Genomic DNA, 27,938 nt, shown 5'->3' on the forward strand with positions numbered 1-27,938 from the left:
TTTCTGATGGTTCCTCGTATTGGTTTTAATTTTTACTTACAACTTCACTAATGTGAAAATATGTTTAATGCGTATGTAAATGTGAAGCCTATATCAGATTGTGCGCCGTCTTGGGGAGGGTGGGGGGGAGGAAAAGGGAGAAAAATTTTCAACTCAAAAGAGAAAGAAAGAAAGAGAGAAAGAAAGAGAGAAAGAAAGAGAGAAAGAAAGAAAGAAAGAAAGAAAGAAAGAAAGAAAGAAAGAAAGAAAGAAAGAAAGAAAGAAAGAAAGAAAGAAAGAAAGAAAGAAAGAAAGAAAGAAAGAAAGAAAGAAAGAATGAAAGAAAAGAATCTCCTTTCTTTACCACCCAAGCCCCTCCCCGGGTAAGGAAGGAGACAGCTGGAGGCAGTTAGAAAAAATGAGGATGAAATCTCTAAAGCCCTCCCCCGGCCCCCAGCAGGAAAACAGGAAAGGAAGTAGCCAATTAGGCTCTGGAATCAAGAGGTGGGCTGAATTTGTAGCTGCAGAGGAAGCTGAGGGCAGAACAAGGAGCATCTAACAGAAGTTTATCCCCACAGGTCTTCAGTGAAAGAGCAAATTCAGGTAACTGCCTTTGGGACCTGACTTACTCTCCTCCCTTCTCCCTGCTTTTAGACTTTTTATTAATAGGTTTTATTTTTAAGTCTCCTCCATTCTTTACTCCCCAACAAGCCTGAGTAGGTTAAACATTCCCTCTGAAATCTTGTTTACACTATTCATTTACTTGAACCTGCCTTTTATACTGAATTTACTACACTAGATTTGGTGACAAAGTATGATTGGGTAAGAGATTAGCATGGCAAACCTGGATGTCATTGATAAAGTGACCCAGTCCCTGAATTTTCCCATACATTTCAGCAGTGCAGATTACTGGCCTCAACTGAGGCAACTGGACCACCTAGATCACCTAATTAGCTTACTGGACATTCCTTCTGCTGTCCCACCTGGCTCACCCCAGACTATTTACCACTCCTTAATCTCATCCACATCTTTTCACAGTCCTTTTGTATATAAATGTCAGTCTCACCCCCATTAAGATGCAGGTTCACTAGAAATCCTGCCTGCTACTCTTAGCTTTACAATAAACTGCTACTTGACTGGAAGGCAGTTTGATTGTATGAATTCATTCCAGGCAGATGCTACCCTGTACCCTGATATGTTCCCAGGAATCCCAAACAAAGTCCATCTTGTGTAATGAAATTTTTAAAAAAGGGGGGAAAAAAGGTTTAGTTGATGAGCATATCAACCTCATCTAATAGTACTTAACTTATGTACTTATGTATTATTCTATACAAGGAATTCTTAACTTGGGGTTCTCAAACTTGTTTTTGAAAATATGTTGATAATATTTTGATACATTTTCAACATACTTGGGTTCCTTTGTAATCCTATGTATTTTTAAAAATAGATTAATATTTTTAATATACTCCATTTCCATTGGTTTTTATGCATTTAAATTTCAAACAGAGTATCTCCAATTTACCTGGATTATCTTATTTCTACACAGCTGTTTTTATGTTGTCTCTTCCACTGGATTGTGAGTTCCTTGAGAGCAGGGGCTGTTCTTTCTTTGAATGGTCATTGCCTGGCACATAGTAGGTGCTTCATAAATAATTTGGGTAGCTCAACAGATAGAGTGCCAGGCTTGGAATTAGGAAGACTCATCTTCCTGAGTTTAAATCCAGCCTCAGATACTTCCTTTCTTGTGACCCTGGGCAAGTCACTTAACCCTGTGAGAGATGGCCTAAAGTGCAGTTCCTCAGGCCGAAGCCCTGAGTTGAGTTTCCCCTTTCTCAAAAATCCACTTCAGCACAGGCAGTTTCTGGTCGCTCCTGCTTCCTGGTGCATGCACACATCTAGTTCCCAAATATGGGTATGTTTGCTCCTATTGGATATTAGTTGCGAGTTTTGATTGTGCGCCTTGAGTACCCAGCCAGTGGGGGAAAGAGGCAAGAGAGTGGAATGGGGCACGAATTAGGGCTGTAAAGCTTTGCTTCTCACAGCCAGCGGCACACTCCTTGGCTTCCAATACTTGAACAGTGACAAGGGCTGTGCCCTTTCTCATGAGAAAGAATAAAGACCTTTTCTGATTTCTGATTCAGACTCCAAACTCTTGATTTTGGTGGTCACTGTCCCACACAACCCCAGTTGCCTAAAAAAAAAGAAAGAAAAAGTTAATTTTCTCAACTCTACTACAGGGTCAATCTTCTTGCCCATGAGCAGTGAATTCATGTAATGGATGGAATGCTAAGCTCAGTTTGAATCCTGCTGCCCACCCTGGGCAAATCATTGAACCTCTCTGGGCCTCACTTTTCTCATCTGTAAAATGGAATTAATAGCACCTACCTTATTGGGTTATTGTGAGGAGCACATAAAATAACATATGTAAAGCTCTTTGCAAGCCATAATGAACTAAATAAAGTTAGCTATCATTCACTATCATAGTATTCATTATTAATTACACAGTGCTTCTTTTTTATGTTGTAGTCTTTGTGTATATTGTTTTCCTGGTTCTGCTTTCTCACTCTACATCAGTTCATATAAGTCTTTTTATACTTCTATGAATTCTTCATGTTCATTGGGTTTTTTTTAAATTGCTCTGCCTCAGTTTTCTCTTTTGTAATAATAGCACCCACCTCACAGGGCATTGTGTATATCATATGAGATAACATGTAAAGTGCTTTACAAACCTGAAAGCTCTATATTCATGTAAGCTGTTATTGTTGTATTATTTATATAATCTCCTCTGCCTTTGTATGCTGATATAGGACAGAGATCAGGAGCACTGAATTACCTGACATTGAAATAGGGTCTTTTTTCCTAGAGAGCTCAATTTAACTTCATCTCCAGGATCTTAAATATTCATACAATACTCTGAAGAGTCAGGGAGCAGGCAGGAATTATTATGCCCATTTTATAAGTGAGTACAATGAGGCCTAAAAAGTTAAGTGACCTAGTGAAATACGGACCCTCATCTAAGCCACCTGTCTGCCTTTCCAATGCATGGGACATAATGAAAACAAAAAACGCAGCTATTCCTGGAAGCATGAAATCATCAAGCTGTTAGACTCTTCAAAAAGCATCTAGTTCAACCCCTGGTGGAATGGGCAAATGAGAACAATTTGTTCCAATGGCCGTGAAGGTGGCTGAGGCAGCTGCTATGGAGCGCTTAAAGGTTGGTCAGACACTGGTGATGTAAAGGTCAATCCACTACATCCCAGGCCATCGCTAGTCATCTTGACTTTTATCCTGCCACTGGACTTCAGTGACTCAAGAAGAGAGAATGAGGTTGACAACTTTGTGCATCTCTGCATCACTTAAATCCGCTTCACAATCCAGTCAAGACATCACCCTGTGATGTCATTGATCTCTGGAAATAGCAGACCAACCCTCTCACTTTCCAGAGGAGTAGATTAAAGTATGGCAGCAATATGGAAGCCTTAGCATTTCTCACAGCTTCACATCCCCTCTGGCCTTCTACCCCACTCCTCCTTTACTTCTGGTGCTGGGCACAGTAACCAACTTAATCTTACTCCTGCTTTGGGAACAGTCCTAGTACCCACTTACCATCCCTCTGACCCTGGGCAAGTCACTTAATTTTTTGGTGCCTCAGGGATCTCTCTAAGACTTTCAGTTGACCAGAAGCAATTGGCTTCTGTAGAGGAAATTTCCTCAAACAAAGTTCCACATTCCATTGAAATCACAGGTCTAGGCTTTCTGTCTCTCTCTCTCCTCTCTCCTTCCCTCCCTCCCTCCTCTCTCTGTCTCTGTCTCTGTTTCTGTATCTCTCTCTCTCTCTCTCTCTCTCTCTCTCTCTCTCTCTCTCTCTCTCTCTCTCTCCTCAAAACTATAGATTATATATAATCTAAAAATATATATTGGGTTTTTTTGGGGGGGAGGGGAATGCACTCTTTTTGATTGACCCAAAAAAGGCAAAACAATATACAGCTAGTTCAGATGTCAGCCTCCAGCTGTTCCCTCCCCTTCCAAGTAAGAAGTAGCCCCTGGCTCTGTACCCTGGGACCAGATCCGCCAAGGGGGAATAGGGCATTCCTTTGTTGCATCAAAACAAACCCTCCAAATCTTGTCCAACCCTACCACAGAGAGACCACCCACACCCTTCCTCTCAGCCTCTGGTCCCACTGGAAGCATTTGACCTAAGACAAACCAGGGCTGCCTTCCCCAAGCTGCCTTACTATGCCCTGGGCTGCAGGTCTGGGACTTCATCTCTGCTGCAATTTAATAAGCCTTCCTAAGCACCCACAGTGGGGCTCTCAGGCACCCCCCTGCAGCATTTAGGGGCACTCTCTTATTTAGGGACAGACTAGGCACAGCTAGGAATAAGAGCATCCAGGGGCCTGCTAGTCTAATCTAGAAAAAGAAGACAGTCCCTCTAAAATATCCCTGACAGGCAGTTGTCCACCTTAAATCTCTAGCTAGGGGGAGCTCACTCCTCAGGCAGCTGGGTAGTGGGCAGGCCTTGTAGTCAGGAAGCCTTGTCTTCCTGAGCCACTAAGGATGAGCAGTCTGATGGAGTCAGGAGGGCTCTGCCTCTTAGCCCCTCTGACCTCTTTCCCCCTAGCCAGAGTCACCATCATTATCTAAGGAATGGACCTTGGCTAGTCTGACCTTGCCCAGCTGGGGAATTGATTCCACTTTGGGGCAAGACTTCAAATGGCAGCAAGCAGAATGAGCTGCAAGGTGAGAAAAGCCGATGAGAGGGGAAGAGAAAGGAAGCGGGGAGCAATAAGCATTTACTTAGCACCTACTATGTGCCAGGGGCAGCTAGGTGACGCCATAGTGCACAAAGCATTGGACTGGAGTGGATTGTGCAGACTTGTGCAAAGGAGTAGATTCATCTTCCTGAGATCAAATCTGGCCTCAGATACTTCCTACTGTATGACCCTGGGCAAGTCATTTAACCCTGTTTGCCTCAGTTTCCTCATTTGTCAAATGAGCTGGAGAAGGAAATGGCAAACAGCTCCAGTATCTTTGCCAAGAAAACCCCAAATGAGGTCGTGAAGAGTCAGACACGCGTTAACAACACTATGTGCCAGGGCTATGCTAAGTGCCTTTAAAAAATAAAAAACAGATATTATCTCATATCTTGTTAGAGAGAGAAAAAGGGCTGCTTGGTCCCTAGGCCAAGTTTCTCACATCCCCTCTCTCCCTTTCCACCCTACCAAGAATGTCCAAGAACTGCCTTTCTTCCTCCACTGGAGAAGTGGTACCCTTAAGGGCATTTGCTCTGGGGCTGGAGTCCAAGGACCCAGGCTTCCAGTCTCACTCTACCACCTAATATGTGTGGGATCCTGGGCTGGTAAGGTGATCTTTCTGACCTCAGTAACCTGCTCTGTAGAAGGATGGGTTGGACTTGAGACTTTCTAAAGAGGTCCTTTCCAGCAGTAGGAGCCCATAGGAGGAGGGCATCACATGCTCAATGATCACAACAATAGAACCGGAAAGAACAATGACCCCAAAATAACAAAAATCCTAACATCTGGGTAATTATAGCATCAAAGCTTAGTCCCAAAGAATGAAGTGTATATGATGTGCAAAGCATTGGGGTACAGATAGAAAATGAACTTACCTCCCCCTCTTTGCAGAGGTGGGGGACCATGGGTGTGGAGCATCGCATGCACTGTCAGACATGTGAGCGGATATGTTGGTTTGTTTTGCTGATCTGCCTTTTTTCTCTCTCTCTTTCTTGTTCTTTGTTACAGAGGAAGGCTCTTTGGGAACAGGGGAGTGATATATATGGAGATGAAGGTGATGCAAAAACAGAAGATATCAATGGAAAAGCAATTTTTAAAAAATCTGCCAGTTCATCACTAAATTGCAGCCAGAACCCCCAGAGATTCTAATCCTGGTCTGGTGAGTAATTTTCTAGGATGTTGGGCAGGTTGCTTCTTCCCCTCTCTAAGGCCTCAACTTCCCCCCCTGTAAAATGAGGGAGATGATGGTTTCTCAGGGCCCTTTCAGCTCCACTTCTATGACCCTTGTGCCTTCTTTGGTGAGAAAGATTTTCAGTCAGCCTATAAGCATTTATCAAGTCTCTGCTATGTTCCAGACATTGTGCTAAGGCAGGGGATTTGTCCTGTGAAGTTTGGAGTCAGTCAAAGGGCTGCACTTGAGGACCTAGAGGGCCACATGAGACCTTGAGGCCACAGCTTCCCTATCCCTGTTAAGGGACACTAAAAGAGGCAAAAGGCAGTTCCTGCCCTAGGGAGCTTGCCCTCTAATAAGGAAGATACCAAGCAAATAATTCAAAGAAGGAAGGCAAGAATTAGGAGAGATTGAGAAAAGGGATAAGCCCCAAAGCTGATGCAGGACCCTGCTCTGCATTTGTCTGTACCGGTTAGAAAACCCAGGTTTGGATCCCAGAGGCTGAGGCTAGTCATCTACACAGCAGGCCAGAGACATTTCAACTTCCACCCTGTCTGGGCCAGAACCAGACAAGGAACTGTCTTGCTGAGTTGGGGTGTGGGGAGCTGCACTGATAAACCTTCTGATGGTGTCTTCCGTGCATCATTTTGTTGTTGTTGTTGTGTTGGGTTTTTTTAAGTGAGGCAATTGGGGTTAAGTGACTTGTCCAGAGTCACACAGCTAGGAAATATTATGTGTCTGAGGTCAGATTTGAACTCAGGTCCTCCTGACTCTAGGGCCAGTGCTCTATCCACTGCACCACCTAGCTGCCCCCCTTGCATCATTTTAAAAGATATCAGGACAGCTCAACTGCATCTTTAGTGAGGCCTATAGGTACAGGGCAGAGGGGACTTTCTGGGACCCTGGCTGCATTCTTCTAAGCAGGAAAGAAAGCAGTTGTATAAGCCCCTGCCTAGTGGGATTGGCCTGGCCTACTTTGGGGGTAAGTTTAATAGAAAGATCACTAGATTTGGAGTGGGGTCCCAATACGTGTCTTGCTGCTAACTATTGTTGTGACCTCCTCTCTAGGTCTCAGTTTCCTTCTCTTTAATGTGAGAGCAGATCCTTTGGAGCAGTGGGGGTCTATGGATATAGAACATTGCATATATAACATCAGAATTTGGGGGAGTGTTGATTGGTTTTGCTTAATTTTTTTATCTCTTCCTCTTAAAAAAATATTTTTTTTCATAAGGAGTGGCTCTTTTTTTTGGGGGGGGAATGTAAGCTTTATTATTGATATCAATATATCAATAAAATTGGTTGTTTTTTTTTAAAATGAGAGCAGGGGCTTAGCTTAGTCAGTCTTTTCTGATCCCCCCAGTTGGCACTGCCTTCTCCCCCAAATTACCTTCTATCTGCTTTGTATGTGTTTTTAATTTATTGCTATACATATGTGCTGTTTCACCATGCAATATAAACTCCTGATGGCAGGAACTGTTTCATTATTACCTTTGTATTCCTAGTGCTTAGCACGGTGTCTACCACAGAGGAGGTGCTTAATAAATGCTTATGGATAAATTGATATGATCTCTAAGATCCCTTCTAGCTCTGAATCTATCATCTTTTGAAGTTTTCCCTTCCTGGTTTAGTCGGGGGGGGGGGGGGGGGGGAAGGCATCAGCTCCTCTGAAACTCCTTCCAGCTGTGAAAAGTCTTACTTTCTCAGCTTCACTCTGGGGCATTGCTGGTTAAAGGGAGGTTGGATGGCTTTCAGCTGAGTATTTCTGCTGCTAAGGAATCCTCCTTGGACATACAGTAGGAAGCAAACAGATTCCTGCCCACTCTCACTCTTCATGGTGATCCTGCATTCCCTAATCATATGACCACTCACACTTGACCTAGAGTGGAGACTTTCTATTTCGAAAATATTCAGTATTTGCTTATTTGGGGCTGGGATCTGGTGGGAGAAACCACCACCCAGGGTGCCGCAGAAAGAGAAAACCTGGTTCTCTTTTCTGTCTCTTCCCACTTCTGTCTTTTCTCCCAACTAAAAAGACCCATCTTGTCGTGGAATCTAATAACCTCAGCATAAAGAATCTGCAATTCTCCTTTGCCTCAGATCAACTTTCAGATGGCCTGGAGAGAACTCCTTGGCAGCAGAAACTGCAAATTCTTGTTGACTGACTGATTGACTGACTGACTCTACCTCATAGGGTAATTGAGGGGTTCAAATGAGGTCATGTATGTAAAGTGTTTTGTAAACCTTAAAGCCCCCAACACATAAATGCTGGAGAGTAGTACCATTACCTCATTCTTCTCATTGTTCAATGGAGTTCAGATCAAAACAGTCCAAGGACAAGTTGCTTTTCTGATATTGTGCTTTTATATTTAATGTTGTTTTGTGTGTTTTATTGGTGAGTGAATCAGGGGTTAAGTGACTTTACAGGGTCACACAGCTAGTATCAAGTGTCTGAGGCTGGATTTGAACTCAGTTCCTGTTGACTCCAGAGCTGGTCCTCTGTCCACTGTGCCACCTAGCTAACCGCTATTTAATGTTCTGACAGCTGTTGCATAGATGGATGAAAGCACGGCTCTTTGTAGTTGAACAGAAGTATCAGCAGGAAAGCTCTTGCTTTATGAGCTCCCTGAAAATGTCTTCAGAGCCAGGCGAGCAGACAGGATGATGGCGATGGTGTGTACCTATCTATGTTCCTCAGAGCTTTGATTTCTTCTGGTCAGTCTATGTTGTAAAAGTTCTTACTCCCGCGTAGTTCGGAGGTCATGCATATTCATTTGGCAACAGCTTTTAAAAATGGTGATTATTTCTAGTTTCTCCTGTCTATAGCTCGTTTGTGCATAGTTGTTTGCATGTTGCCTCTCCCATTAGACTGTAAGCTCCCTGAAGGCAGGGACTGTCTTTTGCCTCTTTTTGTATCCCTAGCACTTAGCACAGTGCTGGCACTAGTAGGTGCTTAATAAATGTTTATTGACTCACTGATTAAATGTTTATGGGTCATCATGGTTGTTTTTGTATTCCGAAGTACAACCCAGAGATCTCTTCCAAAGCCAGGTCCTCAAAACCAATCACTCCCTCTTTCTAGTCACTTGTGGGACAACCAGCCATGTAACCCATTAGCCATTTCCTTTGTGGACCCCAAGAAGATCATAGATCTCAGAGGCCATCAAGTACAACCTTCCTCATTTGGTGGGGGGGGAAACTGAGGCCCAGAATGGTGAAGTGACTTCTTCAAAGTCACCAGAGGAGTGAATAGCAGAGCCAAATTTCAATCCTTGATCTTCTGATTCCAAATCAAATTCAATAAATATTTATTAAGTACCTACAATGTCCCAGGCACTGTGCTAAATTCTGAGGATACAAAAAGAGGTGAAAAACAGTCCCTGCCCTCAAGGAGCTTACGATCAAATCGAGGAGACAACATGCAAACAAATTCATACAAAGCAAGCCATAAATGGGATAAATAAGAAATAATTAAAAGAGGGAAAGCATTAGAATTAATAGGTGTTAGGGAAAGCTTCCTGTAGAGGGTGGGGGTTTAGTAGTTGTTATTGTTTGTTGTTGTCTGTCCTTCACTCTAGAAGAGGACCATAACATCAGGAAGGAGATGTCATGACTTGTAAGTGAATTGGATGTAAGTGAGGCAGGGCTGTGCAAAGTTACCAGCCTCGTTCTCTCCAGTGGCCAGATATAGATCAGGAAGACTGGAGGTGGCCCCAGACGAGTGGTTTAATTATGACTTAAAGAAAGCTAGGGAGGTTAGTAGTTGGAGTGGAGGAGACAGAGCAGTCCAAGGCTTTGGGGACAGCCATCGAAAAGGCCAGGAGCCAAGAGATGGAGGGTCCCGTTTGTGGAACAGTCAATCCACCCTTCTTTCTAACACATCCCTAGGACGAACTAGAAAGATAGGAAGGCCCTAAGAATGGGGAGAGAACCATGTAGGGTGGAGATTCCTTTTTATCACCATCAACAGCTTTAATAAGATCAGATTCCCTCCTCAGCAGCTCGCTGTGGTTTCTCTGTGCCTCCTTTGAAGCTTCTTATTCCTGTGTGTTATGGAAGAGGGAAAAAGATGTGTTTGCCAACCAAATACCCTTTCCTCATCCATCCTCCTTCTCGTGTCAATGTTCAATGAAGTTTTTAAAGAGTGTAAATTCCTTTTTAGTCCTCTGACAACTGAAGGGGAAAACATACACACCAACACTGGAGGTAGTAGAGTTCTTTTTGTGTAAGGATTTTTTTTTCCTTCTTCAAGGATATACCTAATTATCTGTAACTGATAATTACACAACACCTCCCAGGGAGCAAGAGTGCCGCCCTCCCCAACCTCCATCCCAATGGCTGTTTCCTGTCTCAGGATTCCTCAGGAATGGGGGTGGAGTCCTTTCCAGGAAGCCCCACCAAGGGCATTAGAATATGACCTTAGATAGAGTAACTGGAAACTGGAGACTGGAGTCCTAGTCTCATCTTCCCAGCAGATCTATTATCTCTAGATTTCAGTCCCCATTTCCCTCCCCCTCCCCCACATACACACTGTATTACATGTTAAAAATGAATCTCACAGGAGTGGTATTAGGAGAAAGGCCATCCTCCTCTGGGAAACCTCTTGGTCTGGCCGTCCTAACAATAACAACAGCAAACCTTTATAAATTCCTTAATCTCATAATAATAATAACTTACATTTATATAGTGTTTATAGTTAACAAGGCTTACTAATACAAAAATATTGATAAATAACTAATTTAGGGGCAGTGTGAATCCTGGAGCCAGAGGCCTGGATCCTGCTCCTGGGTCTGCCATTAAGCCCTTTGTGATCTTGGACGAGTCATAAGATCATGGAATTTAAAGATCATTTAGTGAAGTGATTCCTAGCCTGGGGTCTGGGAGATATAAGGTAAAAAAACCATTGAAGCATAGCCAGACAGGAGTGTTTCCAACCTTGTTCACAATCCTGACATACTGAGAATCATTTAGACCAAGAAAGAACCTGCCAACCCCAGCCTTTACACACTTGGCCTCGGACCAGCTATGCCTCTCCCTTGTAGAGTATAAAATGAGATTGGATATGATGGTCCCTAAGGGCCCTTCCAGTTCTAAAGTTCTAAGAGTCTTTAAGCTCTGACATTCTGTATTCTAAGTTGCGTTCCATCTCTGGCATTCTGTGTTCTAAGATTGTTCTCAGCTATGATATTCTGTTTTACTGTTCTATGTCTTAGGTCCCTCTCAGCTCTCTCTGATATTCTATGTTCTAGCTGTCTCTGTTCTAAACTCCTTTCCCTCTCTGATGTTCTGTGCTATAAGTTGTTGTTGTTCAGTTGTTTTTCAGCCATGTCTAACACTTTGTGATCCCATTTGGGTTTTCTTAACAAAGATGATGTAGTGGTTTGCCATTTCTTTCTCCAAATCATTTTACAGATGAGGAAACTGAGGCAAATAGGGTTAAGTGGCTTGCCAAGAGTCACACACTAGTAAGTGTCTGAGGTTGGATTTGAACTCAGGTCCTCCTGATTCCAGGGCTGGCATTCTATCTGCTGTGCCCCTTAGCTGCCCCTTGATGCTGTAAGCTCCCTTTCATTTCTGGCATTCTATGGTCTAAGCTCCCTTCCATTTCTATGATTCTGTAACTAACCCTACTATATTCCTAGCTCCCTTCTGTCTCTTAACAGTCTATGGCATCACCTCCCTGCTGTCATGGTCCTCTTTGAGAACAAAGGGCAAACAACAATGTTTTACCAAGGCCTGTTCTAAATCCCCCCCAACTCTGACGTTCTATACTCCAACAATCCTTGTTTTAGGTCCCTCCCAGCTCTGGCATTCTCTGAGCCAACAATGCCTTCTATGGCACTTGGTTCCCACACTCTACTCCTTTCATACTATTTTAGTACCACAGGGACCCTGAAAACACTGGAGAGAAGGGGGGGCTTTCTTGGAGCCCACCCCAAGGCTTTTGGCTGAAATGATTTCCTTGCTTCATGGAATATTCGAATGCTAAGTCAGACTCCCTCAGACCCCATGGTACAGGACCCCAGCCAGAGGATAGGGTGTACTCAGTAGCATCATCAGAGAGGAATTTGCTCTGTAGGAAATGTCATGGGCATGAAATCTGCTTGGAAAAAGCATTTAAACTCATGCAAGAGCCTTCCTTCTCTCTGAAAGCATGTGATTTGTTATCATTTCTCATCAATTCGCAATTTCACTGAAACCAGCAGATTTGTTGGTTTAATCCCTGCCATCATCATTGCCTTCCTCCCCTTCCTCAAATTATTTCTCTCACCTGACTTTAACAAAAGAGACATGCAGAGTTTTGCTTGTAAATGTCTAACAACCAGCTCTCCACAGACTAATTTTAAAACTGAATCTGTCTTATTATCATTTTCTCCAACACTTTCTTAAGTTTAGACAATCAAAAACAAAAAACCCAACAAACCAAGACCTGGTTTGTAGCACTAGCTGATTTCTGAAGTGCAAATGCTCATACTAAAAATTTAACAATCAGCTTTCCTGAGCCTGTCAGAACTGGCTCCAGCACACCCACAGAGCCACGTCTCCAAGATGGGATAGAAAAATGACAAGGACTTGTCATACTGATAACTACTACCCAGTTCTGGAGATTCAGGTAGGGATGAATGATATTGCCACAAGGAATCTTGAACATGTTGCTAAGGATTGTGGAGACCCCCTGGGCAAGTCATTTAACCCCAACTGCATAAAAATTTAAAAAACCAAAAAAAAAGAAAGTGAAGACCTTACAAGCACACATGGTCTTTTAGTCACTGCTGCTAGTAGGTGGTTCAGGAGAGAGAGAGAGAGAGAGAGAGAGAGAGAGAGAGAGAGAGAGAGAGAGAGAGAAAGGTAGAGATAGAGACAGAGATAGACAGATAGAGACAGAGGCAGAGACACAGAGAGAAACAAAGAAAGAGGGGGGAGAGAGAGAGAGGAAGCTAGGAAGCAAACAGCTGTTTTAAAAGAATGGGATTGATATGCTTAGACCACAGTTTAAAATGTAGTAATGGAATGTCTAGGGTCTTTCTTGTGCAGGGATGAATTACACCAAAAAAAAAAAGGCTTGTAAAAGAAAAAAAAAGTTTGCTTGGAGTTTTGCAAATCTAAGCAAAAAGGCTTTGAACAGAAAAGAAGGGAGGAGGAAGAAAATGACTATTATGTGTGTCCACCAATAAAAGCGGTAATAGCTGGCCTTTATATAGGGTTGAAAGTTTGCAAAATGTTTTACATGCATGATGTATTCGATTTCCCAAATTCGACATCATAGAGAGTAACTCCAATATAGTCAGCCAGTCAACCAGCCTTTATTAATTGCTTATTTCATGTCAAGTCCTGCAGTAAATGTTAGGGATACAAAGAGAGGCAAAACATGGTTCCTGCCCTCAAGGAGCTTACTTTCCAAAGAAGGAGACCACGTGATGCAGGTAATGCTATACAAACAAGACACATACAATGAAAATCTGCAAGAATAAGGAGGATGGCTGAGCTCTGGAGGTTGGGGCTTGGGGTTAGTAGACTATGAACTTGATATGATGCAACAATATGGTGGCCAAAGCAGCTGTTGCTATCTATGAGTCTAGAAAGATCACGGTAGTGAAGAAAGCAACTGAAACCATCCTTGTTCAGACAACACAGAGGGTACTTTGTTCGGTTCCAGATGCCACATTTTAGGAAGGACGTAGATAAGATAAGCTAGAGTGTGTTTGGAAGAGTGCAACCAGGATGGTGAAGGAGCTCAAGATTGTGCCAAAGGAAGAGATAGGAAGAATTGGAGTTGAGTAAGCTGGAGAAGAAAAGACATCGAACTTGGGGCATGATAACAATCTTTAGGTATTTGAATATTCAAAACTTATATGGGCAGAACCAGTAAATAGTGGCTGAAGCTGCAGTGAAATACTCCATGCTTATTACCTCTGTGACCTTGGGCAAGTCAATTAACTTTTCTGAGCCTTAGTTTCCTCATAAGCAAAATGAGGGGATTAGACTCAGTGGACTCTGAGGTCCCTTCCAACTCTAGACCTAGGACACTATAAATCACCCTACCTCCCTAAGCTTCAGTTTCCTCATCTATAAAAATGAGGGGATTGAAGTAGGTGGCTTCTAAGGTTCTTCCCAGCCTAGATCTCTGATACTATGAGCTCTTAAGCTGCCAGAGGTAGAGTTAGACTCCATGTTATGAAAAATTCCCCTAATAGATGGAGGTATCCTGGGTCAAATGGCCTGCTTCTGAAGGTAGTGGGTTCCCTTTCTCTAGATATCTTTGAGCAAAGGCTGGATGTCCACTCATCAGATTTGTTACAGAAGACATTCTTGATCAGGGATGGATTGGGAAAGATAGGCTCTCATGTCCTTTTCTAACTCTGGAAATCAGTGATTCTAGGATCCAGTCATTCTCTTTCTCCTCTTCTCCCTCTTCCTGTTCCTCTACTTTGTCTTCCTTTTCTTTCTTACCCTCATTCTCTTCCTCCTCTTTCCCTTTCCAAGAAAAGGAATTTTTCCCAGTGAATCATTTCCTATACTGAATGCTAACAGTCATCTCTGCTACAGCTACCATTGGAATGGAAGCTCAGATTTCCACTCCAATTGGCAGCTGAGGGAACCCTGCTGTTGGTTGGGATTGGTCTTTGGAGCCAAGGTGAGTGAGGTCAGATAAACATCTAACCTCCAGATGAAAAGGCTGCTTTACAGCCTGCATCTGACTACATGAGTTAGTTATTCATTCACATGAGCAATAAAGATGGTGGGTCTGAGATAAAAGTCCTCAGGAGAGAGCCCATGTTTTTATCTTGGAGGAGAGGAGAGGAGAGGAGAGGAGGGGAGGGGAGGAGAGGGCAGGGGAGGGGAGGGGAGGGGAGGGGAGAGGAGAGGAGAGGGGGGGAGGGGAGGGGAGGGGAGAGGAGAGGAGAGGAGGGGAGAGGAGGAGAGGGGAGGGGAGGGGAGGGGAGGGAAGGGGAGGGGAGGGAGGGAGAGGAGAGGAGAGGAGAGGAGAGGAGAGGAGAGGAAAACAAGGCAGCTGTAGTAGCAAGAAGCCAATTCTGTGCCCATATGTGAAAGACACATCTGTATCTTGTGTGAATTACCCACACTATTTCTGGATAAGAAATTATTAGAGTTAACAACATTATTTTGTGTTAGAAAGTATTAGAATTAGCAACATTATTTTTGGATCTGTTCCTTCTTTGTGAGTTTCTTCCATGAGTGAGTGAATGACAGCAACAGTGGTTGATAGGGAAATGTTTGCTGATCTCCAGGGGGCCAGTATGAGCTTCTTACCCTCTTCATGTGACCTTGGGCAAGGCATTTCATCTGGGCATCTCGGAATTTCCTCATCTGAAAAATGATGGAGTTGGATTAAGTCAGCCTTTGTGTGACCACGATCGAGTGCCCTTAAGGTGTTAGATGTCATATAATACATGGCCACGCTTGCACGCGCAAAATGTGCTCTCTGCCAGGCTGAGTGTTACAGATGATTAAATCCACAGCTCTGGAAAGAGTAACTCATGTGGGCTAATCTCCCTCTTGTGGGATTGACACAGGATTTCCAATTGTCAGAAAGGTTAGAGGTCATCGGGTCCAGGCAGCTGTTAGAAGGTAAGGGGTTGTTTTATTTATTATATTTCTGTCCCCTGTGCCTAGTACAGTGTCTGGCACGTAGTAGGTGCTTAATAAAAGCTTGTGGATGAATTGATCAATCTGACCCAACCTAGAGGCAGCATGTCCCCCAGGTGGGAGGAAGACCTGTGTTCTGACCAGCCTCTGACACCTACTGGCGGTGTCACCCTGGACAAGTCACTCATATCATCTCTAATACTTTCATTTGTAGATATGCATTAATGACTAAGATTTCCTCCCTAAGCCAATGAAATCAAAGGCTTAGATTCCTCTCCCTACTTCCCCCCAAAAGGATCATTTTAGACTTAGGGACAGGATCTGTGATTTCACTGATCTAGTGAAATCCTCCTACTAAATTAGGTCATCGCCTTCTCTGCCGTTTGGGGTCTGAGGGGGTTAGTTGTCAAGAGCAGAGGCGTCAAAGGCTTGGCAGGAGCCACATTTGACTGTCAACACTCCCAAGTACATATTAAAATGTAATCCGGAAATATCTAACAAAATAAATGAAAATGTATTAGAACATAGATAATGTTAATATTTGGTCTTCTAAGTCAATATGTGGCCCAGGAATCCTTAAGTACCATTTAACATCCCCCATTTCTATTTGAGTTTGACCCATTGAGAAATGAAGTGATTTGTCCAGGGTCACACATTCAGTGTGCGTGCCAGATGGAAGGCTTGAACCCAGAATTTCCTGACTTCAAGGCCTGTATCCATTAAGTTGTTATCGTTCAGTTGATTTCTGTCATGTCCAACTCATTGTGACCCCACTTGGGGTTTTCTTGGCAAACATACTGAAGTGATTTGCCATTTCCTTCTCCAGCTAATTTTTACGGATGAGGAAACTGAGGCAAACAGATTTAAGTGACTTGCCCAGGATCACCCAGGTAGTGTCTGAGGCTGGATTTGAAGTAGGCCCAGAGCCCTATGCATTATGGCGCCACCTAGCTCCCCTTTCGGAATCTCCAGCCTTTTTCAAAGCTTAGCTCAAGTGTCCTCTCCTCCATGCCACCTTTCCTGGGATCTGCCAGGCCCTAGTGCCTACACTCTATCTCCATTCACCTGGCATTTATTTTGCATTTACTCTCTACGCACATACGTATGTACTTCATTTTTCAGCTGAAGGAATAGAGACCCAAGCAGGCAATATCTTTCCTAATGTCATTTGGGCAGTAAGTAGCAGCCGGGACTTGAATCCAGGTCCTTTGAACCCAAATGCAGCCTTCTTTCCATTGCACCAGGCTAACACCATTTCTGCTACTTATTCTGAAGGGTTGCTGGAGAAGGGAACAAGCATTTATTAAACACCTATTGTGTGCCAGACACCTATGCCCTTTACAAATATTATTTCATCTGATAGGAATTCCTAATGAGGAAAGTATCTTGCGGAACTTTGAATACTCCTTACATGTGATCTGTTTATTTGATTTTATTTTCGTGTGATTTATTATTAAGAGGCAATGGGAAGTATTCAGAAGGGAAGGACAGGAGACAGAACTCACCTCAGGACCTCCTTGAGGGGGTTTCCTCTTGACCCAGCATCCTGGAAATGCCCCAGCCACACAGGCATCAGCTCTGGTGGAGGTGTGGCAGCCTGTTGGATGGTCACTGAATCTGAGGTGAGCCCACACCAAACCTCGGAACCTACGCCCCTGCCAAGAGAGTGGACACCTTCCTGAGCTCCAGTACGGATCCTGGTTGGGGTGTTAGGATTAAAGGTTCATAGGACTGAGAAATAGAAGTGCCCTGAGGGGTCCTTAACTTTTTTTGTGTCAAAGATCCTTCTGACAATCTGAGAAAGCCTATGGGCCCCTCCTCAGAATAAAGGTTTTAAATGCATATCATGAAATGTGTAGGATTACAAAGGAAAACAATTATATCAAAACAATTATCAAAATTTTTTAAAAAATGAGCTCATGGATCAAAGTTTAGAACCCCTGACTGGGCCAATTGTGTGTGTGTGTGTGTGTGTGTGTGTGTGTGTGTGTGTGTGTGTATGTGTGTGTGTGGTAAGGCAATCAAGGTTAAGTGAATTGCCCAGGGTTACACAGCTAGTAAGTGTCAAGTGTCTGAGGCCGGATTTGAACTCAGGTCCTCCTGACTACACCACCAGTGCTCTATTTACTGTGCCACCTAGCTGCCCCTTGGGCCATTTTAAAGAACAAGAAATTGAGGGCTTGGGACAGCTAGGTGGTGCAGTGGATAAAGCTCTGGCCTTGGAGTCAGAAGGACCTGAGTTCAAATCCGGCCTCAGACACTTGACACTTACTAGCTGTGTGACCATGGGCAAGTCACTTAACCCCATTGCCTGGCCCCCCCCAAAAAAAATTGAGGGCTGGAAAAGGGAAAAAGGCTCAAATAGGGTTCTTGCCGTACTTGGAGTCAGGAAGACCTGTGTTCAAATCTTGCCTCAGACACTGACTTCCTGTGTGATGACCCAGGCCAGTCCTCAGTTGACTGAAGAGAAGTATGCAGACTGTGGAGTCTCAGAAGATAATAATAACAAACATCTCAGGTTTGCAAAATGTTTTACACATAGTATTTCTTTTGGTCCTGATGACAGCAGAGGTAAATACTATGATTATTCCCATTTTACAAATGAGAAAGCTGAGATTTAGAAGTTAGGTGACTTGCCCAAGGTCTGACAGCAAGTAGGTGTCTGAAGTCAGATTTGATGTCAGGTTTTCATGATCACACCTAAGTCACCTGGCTTTTCTAAATATATCTTCCTCAGTCGCCAGGAGAGTAGATTTCAAAATGTCAACCAAAGGATGTAATGGAGGATTGGCCAATGAAGGACCCAGTCCTGGAGGCATGTGTATTTGGTGATCCTGCTTTTTGGAAGGGCCTGATGACATTAAAAAACAAAACAGAACAGTTAATTCAAACATACCCAAGTATTCTTTGACTATTTCCCAACTGTTTACTCTGAGGCAAAAAGAGACTCTGATTGGCTACAGAGCCAGAATTGAGGGTTGTACAAAGGGCCGTAATGACTGGACTTCTTGCTCTTTCTCTGTGATAAACTGCTGTCAGGCTCTGTGTGGACATAGTCATAGGATACCTGCATGTGCTCTGACGTAGAGAGTTGGGTCCCTCGCCATGAGTCACTTCCAGAAACGTGTGCTGCCGGGACTGAGCCCTCATTGGCCAAAGACAAACATAGTCTTGAAAAAGATCTTTACAAAAATCAACATGATCCCCATAGCTAGAAACTCTGAAAGGGAATATAGCAGTTCATAAGAGATGGGAAGAGTTTAAAATGTGAAAATCATAGAATCATGGAGCTATAAAAATGGTGAATTTGGATGGAATCTGGGCAGAGGAATTGAAAAAAAAAACCTGAAAGAAAAGGGCTAAGCACAGAAGGAAAAAGTGAGCCTTTCCAGGAGCTCAGGTTTTAAAAGGACATTACATAAATCTCATCAAGAGGGCCACATAATCAGGGATGGATAGGAAAGTGTAGCATGAAAGGCATGTTATGAAGGCTACAGCCTAGACCTGATGTTGGTGGGGGCGGAACTACAACCAGTAAAAGGACTTTAAAAAGCTGTATATGGAATGAAAGTGAATGAGGGAGGAGCCACAGCCTAAAGACAAAAGGCTTAATACTAACAGACAAAATTAGGAGCAGAATGACTCCGAAGTCTTCAGCCTGGGAAGAGTGGAACAAACAATAGGAAGAAGGCATGGCAGTCTGAGATCGGGAAACGCTATGGTGAGAGAGCAGCTGGCTGTTTCCAATGAGTTCAAGCCTCTGGGGCCAGCTTTCCAGGCTGCTGCTGATAGCTGAGGATAGAATTCCAGCATTGTTTCTAGTGATCACTAGCCTTCTGGCTGTAAGGGACCTTATCATTTCAGAGCCATCTCCAGTTGTCCTAAGCTATATCTGGCCACCGGAGAAAGCATTACCTCCCTGAGAACAAAGGACTGTGTACTACTGTGTGTAGAAAAGGAGCTGCCTACTGGGGACCAAATTAGAACTGGCTAGTTGGGTAACACAGCTGTCTTTCTGTCTTTCTCTTTCTTTCTCTTTCTTTCTTTCTTTCTTTCTTTCTTTCTTTCTTTCTTTCTTTCTTTCTTTCTTTCTTTCTTTCCTTCTTTCCTTCTTTCTTCCTTCCTCTCTCTCTCTCTCTCTCTCTCTCTCTCTCTCTCTCTCTCTCTCTCTCTCTCTCTCTCTCTCTCTCTCTCCCCCCCAAATAGAATGAAAATTTTAATCTCTAAAACTTTCTTTCCTTTTTTTTTTTAGGCAGTTGGGGTTAAGTGACTTGACCAGGGTCACACAGCTAGTAAGTATCAAGTGTTTGGTCTGAGGCCACATTTGAACTCAGGTCCTCCTGTCTTCAGGGCTGGTACTCTATCCACTGCACCACCTAGCTGCCCCTGAAACTTTCTTTCTTAAAGACCAGCATTAATCCCAAATTACTCTGGCTTTCATTGATTGGCCAACAATAGGTCCCTACTTGGTCGTGGTTTGGGCCCTGAGTGATTTTATTTTTTAAAAAATATTATTATTATTTTTAAAAAAATTTTGACTAGGTAAAGAGGCCCCTCTCTGTCTCATTTTCATAAAGCTTTAATCACTGAACGGACACCCCTCAGTCAAACTAAGACCTGTTAAAGACCTTAGCTTGAAAAGGCCAAAGTGTCCCACTGCACCCAGAGCCATCTCTAGTCGTCCTGATCCACATCTGGCTACTGGACCCAGCTGGCTCAGGAGGAGACAGTGAGGCTAGTGACTTTGCATAGCCCTGCCTCACTTAAATCCACTTTACTCGCAGGTCATGGAATCACCTCCCTGATGTCACAGTCCTCTTTGAGAATGAAGGACAAACAATAGCAACAGCAATTTCAGGTTCAACAAATTGTATTCAACAATTAAATAAATATACACTGTGCTAAGCAGTAGAGACATAAAGACAAAAAAAGAAACAATCTCTCTCATCAAAGAGCTTTCTCTTTTCTATTGAAGGATACAATATATACTTTGATAAGGAAATGCAAACTGTATACAGTGTAATACAAAGTAATTTCAAGAGAGCATTAACTGGGGGAAATAATGAAGAAGGTGGCACCTGAAAAGTTTCTTCAGGGAAGTGAAGGGTAGTACATACTCTGGAGCTCCTCTCTCAACCCCCTGACACTGGCAGGGAAGGTCCCCAGAACTCAGTGGCTAGGTATGCCCTAAGAATCTGGAAATAGCCCAGAGGGTGATTTATTTCTACTGCTGTAGCTCATGAGCCCCCACTGGTATACTTCCCCTATAAATTATCAGTTTATATGAATGACTCAGCCAATTAATTTAATTATCAATTATTATTAATTAGCTTTTAGAAAGGAGTATTTACCTAAGGTGTTAGAGGCAGAAGAAGTTGTTAGAAAACATTCCTTCAAAAGACTGTGACACTTCCCATCAGTATATAAAAAGTCCAGGAGAATGCTCATGCCCTTTGACTCACAGATTCTAACTTCAAGGCATACACTCCATGGAAGTTAAAGACAGAAAGATCTCATATCCACCAAAATATTTACAGTAGTATTTTATAAAGTACAGTTGTACTTTATCCCTCCTTAATGCTAGTGTCTTCCCTCTGTTGATTATCTACAATTTATCCTGTCTAGATCTTAGTTGTAGATATTTGCTTGTGTATTGTAGCCCTCCTTAGACTGTGAGCTCCTTGAGAGAAGGGACTGAGTTTTGTTTTTTTTCCTTTCTTTGTGTCTCCAGCACTTGGCATAGTGCCAGGCTAATAATAACAACCCATTTACACAGTGATTACTCTATGCAAGGCATCGTACTATAAATTTTACAACGATTATCTCATTTGATCCTCACAACAACCCTGGGAGTTAAGTGTAGTTATTATCCACATTTTACAGATGACAAAACTGAGGCAAACTGAAATTAAATGACTTGCCTAGGTCACAAAATGAATAAGTGTCTGAGGCTGAATTTGAACTCAGGTCTTAACTCCAGGCCCAGTGCTCTATCCACCATGCCACCTAACTGCCCCTGAAGTATATAATAAGTGTTTAATAAATGCTTGTTGAATGATTGATTGACCAACTAGCAAAGAACTGGAAATAAAGTAAATACCAGTCAATCTGAAGAATGGCTAAACAAGTTGTAACATTTGGAATAGAATATTACTGTAAGGAATGGTGATTCTGAAGAGAGACCAAGTGAAGTGATTAAAAATGAAATCAACAGAACCAGAAAACCCATTGTTTTTCTTTCTTTAAATTTTTTTTAAGCTGAACAAACACCAAATAAAATGGGCATTTCCACTTAGATGTAAGCACACACAGAGAGGGTTATATTATCCACAGCTTGGTTCTCTTTTCAAATGTGTAAAGAATTCAATGCTTAGCTCTCACAACTGTCCTGCTTAGCAGTGATTTTTTCCTGGTCTTCTTTCAACTCTCTTCGGTGCAATTTAAAAAAATGTTCCGTATGACCCTTTTTTTCTTTCTTTGAACACAAATGACTACAACAGTACAAATAGAAAGAACAAAAAAGTCAAAATGTAACACTGTGTAATTAGACTGACTGAGCTTGCACCTCCCTCCCTTTCCTGCAGAGGTGAGGGATGGCTGCATATACTGTCAGATAGGGTGGATATGGGCATTAGTTTTGCTGACAGCTTCCCTCTCCCCCTTTAAACATTTTTGTTTTAAGGGATGACTAGGGCAAGGGGGAAGGATAGATTTGGAAGTGAAGGTTATTTAAACAAAAGGGGTTTTTTTAAACAATTTAAAAGAAATGTGGGTTGGATCATAGCCTCGTTAATTGAATGTCTATCTAGTTGAACATATAGCCCCAAAATATTGATTAACTCATGGGCCAGATGGCTTTTAAGGAATGCCAGGAGGCTCCCTACAGAGCTTTGTCCTGTTGAATTTTTCTATCAGTGAGTACATAGACATGAGGATATGCTTATCTAATCTGTTGGAAATAAAAATTTGCAATTGGGTTAATTAATACAACGTACCATCTGAATCAGAGAATCTCAATCAGATGAGTGAAACCAAGATAAAATTTAAGAGGAGTCGAAGTCTTGAATTTAAGTTTGTTGAGGAAGATGCTAGGCTAGGCAGGAGTCCAGGTGAGCCAAAGATATGAAAAACTTTTTTTTAAATTTAAGGCCACATTGATAGAAATAGTATCCAATTGGAAGAAGGTAATAGTATCCCTGTTCTCTGTGCTGGTCAGAACACATCTGGAATATTATGTTCAATCTCTGCAGCAAATCATAAAGGGGACATCCAAAAGAATATGGCCAATCTGGAATATTATGTTCAATCTCTGCAGCAAATCATAAAGGGGACATCCAAAAGAATATGGCCAATCAGGCAATATGCACTTATTAAAACACGTACTATGAGATGCTGGAAATACAGAGATGAAAGTGAAACAGTCCTTGGCCTCAGGAAGTTTGTGATCTATGGGCAGAAACAACATGTGTACCTATAAAGATATAGACAACACAACGAAGTAAATTACAAGGTTGGTTAGCTGTCCTTCCTTCTTAAACAGGCCCAAAATGACATCACTATGTTGGGGTCAAGGTACGGTGTGTGCAACTGTGCTTGATGAGACCAATTCGAGCTCGGAAGGCTCTACCACAGGTTGGGCACAAATAGTCCACATGAACATTTGGGATGGAGATGTCTCAAATTGTGAATCTCATTTCTTTCAAGCTACTGCAGTTCTGCTTTGCTTATAGAGCACAGCTCCTTCTTTGATGAGGGCATTTCTTTTTTTATTTAATTACATTTGTTTATTTGGTTTGGGTTTTCAATATTCACTTCTATAAGATTTTGAGTTCTAAATTTTCCCCCCTTCCCTTCCTCCCCCCCTCCCCAAGACAGAGTGCAATCTGATCTAGGCTCTACATATACATTTCTATTACACATAGTTTCACATCAGTCATGTTGTAAAGAAGAATTAGAGCCAATGGGAGGAACCACGAGAAAGAGGAAACAAGCCAAGGAGAGAGAGCGAGAGCGAATGGCCTGCTCTGATCCGCACTCGGGCTCCATGGCTCTTTCTCTGGGTGTGGATACCGTCTTCCATCATGAGTCTTTTGGAGCTGTCTTACATCCTTGCTTTGCTGAGAAGAGCCAAGTCTATCAAAGTCACCGTACAATGTTGCTGTTACTATGTGCATTTTACAATGTTCTCCTGGTTCTGCTCATTTCACTCAGCTTCAGTTCGTGTAAGTCTTTCCAGATTTTTCTGAAGTCCGTGAGGGCACGTCTTGATGGAAAGTCCTGTGCTAGTGTCTCCCGTGTCACACGATTGATTCCAGAGATCTTTAGAGACCTTGAGAGAGTCCTTGTATCACTTCTTCTGACCTCCACATGAGCACTCATGTGAGTCTTCTGTAAAATAGCTTTTTAAGCAAATATACATTTGGCATTTGAACAACATGGCCAGCCCATTGGAGTTGTGCTCTCTGCAGTAGACTTTGAATACTTGGCAGTTTAGTTTAGAAAGGACCTCAGCCTCCAGTACTTTATCTTGCCAGGTTATCTTCAGAATCATCCTAAGACAATCCAAAGAGATTCAGTGTCCTGGCATGATGCCAGTATACTGTCCAGGTTTCACAGGCATACAAAAATGAGGTCAGCACAACAACTCTGTAGACCTTCAGTTTGGTAGGCAATCTAATACCTCTTCTCTCCCATACTTTCCTTTGGAGCCTCCCAAACACTGAGCTAGCTCTAACAATTTGTGCATCGACCTCATTATTTGTGTGTACATCCCTAGAAAGTATACTGCCAAGGTAAGTGAACTTATCCACAGCCTTCTAAATTTCAGCATTTGCTGTAACCGATGGTTCCACATATGGATAGTGTGGTACTGGCTGGTGGAGAACCTGTTTTCTTGGTGTTAATTGTTAGGCCAAAATTAGCACAAGCAGAAGAGAATCAATCTGTATTTTGTTGCATTTCAGCCTCAGAGGCTGCGTTGAGTGAGTGCACAATCTTCTGTGAACAAAAAGTCATACAGGGGCAGCTAGGTGGTGCAGTGGATAGAGCACCGGCCCTGAAGTCAGGAGGGCCTGAGTTCAAATCCAGCCTCAGACCAAACACTTGACACTTACTAGCTGTGTGACCACAGGCAAGTCACTTAACCCCAGTTGCCTAAAAAAAAAAGTCATGCACCAACTCTCCCTCCACTTTAGTCTCATCTTGTAGCCTTTTCAAGTTAATAATTTACCATCAGTGCAGTAACTGACCTTGATGCCATTTTCATCCTCATTGAAGGCATCTGACAGCATGGCTGAAAACATCCTACTAAAAAGCATGGGAACACATAGCCCTGCTTCTCTCCATTAGTGACTGGGAAAGCATAAGAACTTTGTCCATTATCCAGAACCTGTGCAAGCATGCCACCATGGAACTGGAGTACAATACTGATAAATTTTTCTGGACAACAAAATTGTGGCATAATTTTCCAGAAGCGCTCATGACTGACAGTATGACTGGGGTGTAGGGTGTTCAGAGAAAACTAGCACCTCTGGTATGAAGGCTGCTGAGCCCTTTTCAGGGTTGCTTTCCATCTTTGGTATCTGATTCACCTAACTCTCCCTGTGACTCCATGAAACAGTAGCAAGCGCAGTGGCCACACCCTATATGACTGTCTTGGCAGACAGGCTTAACTAGGTTGAGGGTAACTGAGGGATCTCAAGCCTGTTGCTGAGTTACAGGGATGTCTACCCCCAAGCACATGAAGACTTCTTCTGGTGGAATGGGCAGATGAGAACAATTTGTTCCAACAGCCAAGAGGGTGACCTGAAACAGGTGTCATGGAGCTTAGAGCTTGGTTAGACATTGAAGACACCAAGGTCATCCACTACATCCCAAGCCATTGCCAGTCATCTTGACTTTTGTCCTGCCACTGGACTCTGATGTATCTGGAAGAGAGAGTGAGGTTGACAACTTTGAGCAACTCTGCCTCACTTAAATGCACTTTGTGTACCAGCGAAAAGACATTACCCACTCTAATGAGGTCATGTTCTCTATGTCTTGTTTGGTCATAAATGCTTCCCTTCTCCAAAGGTCTGACAAGTAAACTATTCCTTGTTCTCCTAATTTGCTTATGGTATCACCTTTTACGTCTAAATCATACAGCCATTTTGATCTTATGTTGGTATACGGTGTGAGAGGTTTCTGCCATGCTCTTTTCCTGTTTTCCCAGCAGTTTTTGTCAAATAGTGAGTTCTTATCCCAGAAGCTGGGGTCTTTGGGTTTATCAAATGGTAGATTACTATAGTTACTGACTACTGTGTCTTGTGTACCTAATCTATTTCACAAATCCACCACTCTATTTCTTAGCCAGTAGTAAATAGTTTTGATGGTTTCCACTTTATAATATAGTTTTATATCTGGTATGGCTAGACCACCTTCCTTTCCATTTTTTTCCCATTAATTCCCTTGGCATTCTTGACATTTTGCTCTTCCAGATTTGTTATTATTTTTCTTACCTCCATAAAATATTTTTTGGTAGTTTGATTGGTATGGCACTCTAAGTAAATTAATTAATAAGCAAATTAATGTAATAAATAAATAAGTAAATTAGAATTGTCATTTTTATTATATTAGTTCAGCCTACCCATGAGCGATTGACATTTTTCCAGTCGTTTAGATCTGACTTCATGTGTGAAAAGTGTTTTGCAATTGTGTTCATGTAGTTCCTGGAAACTGCCCCCAATCTTACAACAACAACAACAAAAACTGTCCCCATTGTATCTCCATAATATATAGTATACCTAATATCTATGCTACAATATATAGTATAATAATATAGTATACCTCAGAGTCAGGTTTATGTGGACAAAGTCTACAGTTTCCCTCCCTGGCTCATGTCCAAAGGGTGTGGAAGGCAATTTATTTGTGGGAAGTGCTAGAGTTGATGGAATCCCTAGATTTCTTTGTCCTAGGGCAAAGTTTCTAAAGTGAAAAGAAAGCCACAAAGAAACAGAGGTTGTGTAGGTTTTCTTGGTTGTTAACTGGGAACATAATTACAGAGTTGAATTAATATTTTTTCCTTCTCCCATTACAGATATGTTGGACATCACCACTGCTTGCTCGACGGCTAATAAAGCACAGAAGGGCCAAATTCCTGTCTTTTGGTTCTGCCATAGTGTAAGTTTTCAGAAGAGCAAGGGAGCTGCCCCTACTAGAGATATGCCACTTCATGTCTGTCTTAGGTCAGTTTTCAGTCAAAGTCTGTGCCCAGCCTTGCAGAGCCCAGAGTAGGTACAGTAGGATCAGGTTCCGCATTCTTTATTACTCCTCTCTTTCCTCTATCCCTGATTGTCACTGTAATCACCACGACATGAAATTTCCAGGTCCTGTTGATGATTTTTCCAAACCACTAAGGGAAGAAAAGATAGGAGGACACAAGACATGGAAACAAGTACCACATATTCCAGTGCTCACCCTTTTTATTTTCTTTCTGCCAAATAAGATTAGGAAGACTCCAGATTTATGGATCATAGATTTTTAAACTGGGAGAGATTTTTGCCCTCTAGTAATGTACCATGTGGGGCAGTGATAAAGCACTGGGCTTGCAACCAGGAAGTTCGGCCCTCAAATTCATCCTCAGACACTTAGTAGCTGTGTGTCCCCGGGCAAGTCACTGAACCTCTATTTGCCTCACTGCCTCATCTATTTAAAAAAAAAAAAGAAGACACACCAGAGCAGGAAATGGCGCACCACTCCAGTATCTTTGCCAAGAAAACCCCATGGACTGAAGTCCACAGGGTCACCTAGAGTGAACAACACAACATATAGAGCATGTGACAAGCCAGATAACTATTACACAAGCTGCCCAGGGCAACAGAAACATCAAGCTAGACTTACACTCACATTAACCCAGAGCATGCAAACAACACGCACATCATCACTTCTAGGAGCAAACCGCCAACCCGACTCCTAAAGGTCCAGGTCATCGTGGCGCATGCCAGTGTTCCCAGCAAAGTGCTCTCTCTGCACAGCCAGAAGCCAAGGGTCACTCTCCAAGGTTCTGTGCCATCAATCAGCACTGCTCTCAAGTGCGTTCAGAACGCTCCAGTGCCAAGTTGGGGTGGGGGCTGGGAGGTGAACAGTTAATACTGTGTAGTTATAATCACCAATCCTGGCCCTAGAAAAGATCTGAGAAAATGTCCCTCACTCCCTTCACTTTAGGGGTTGGGGACTTCCAGTGTGGGGAACAGCATAGCTAGCTTTCAGACAGAGTTGATGTGTACAGCTGCTCTTGGCCAAGGTACATCTCCCTCTTTCTCTCTCTCTCTCTCTCTCTCTCTCTCTCTCTCTCTCTCTCTCTCTCTCTCTCTCTCTCTCTCTCTCTCTCTCTCTCTCACTGTCTCTTTGTCTCCCTCTCATTCTCTGTCTCTGTCTCTCATTCTTTTCTC

At 42.8% G+C, this 27,938-nt stretch overlaps 1 long non-coding RNA gene across 1 annotated transcript; it reads left to right on the top strand.

Annotated features, from left to right (window-relative positions):
* The first annotated feature begins 479 nt into the window (after positions 1-479).
* On the top strand, positions 480-27,887 carry LOC110192276 (uncharacterized). The gene is made up of 3 exons (XR_002320120.2): positions 480-582; positions 5,742-5,892; positions 26,585-27,887. It is a non-coding gene; the product is annotated as an uncharacterized LOC110192276 (long non-coding RNA).
* Positions 27,888-27,938: the final 51 nt, after the last annotated feature.

The sequence above is a fragment of the Phascolarctos cinereus genome, unplaced genomic scaffold (genome assembly GCF_003287225.1).
Source record: "Phascolarctos cinereus isolate Bilbo 61053 unplaced genomic scaffold, phaCin_HiC Scaffold_5;HRSCAF=322, whole genome shotgun sequence".
NCBI classification, from domain to species: Eukaryota; Metazoa; Chordata; class Mammalia; order Diprotodontia; family Phascolarctidae; genus Phascolarctos; species Phascolarctos cinereus.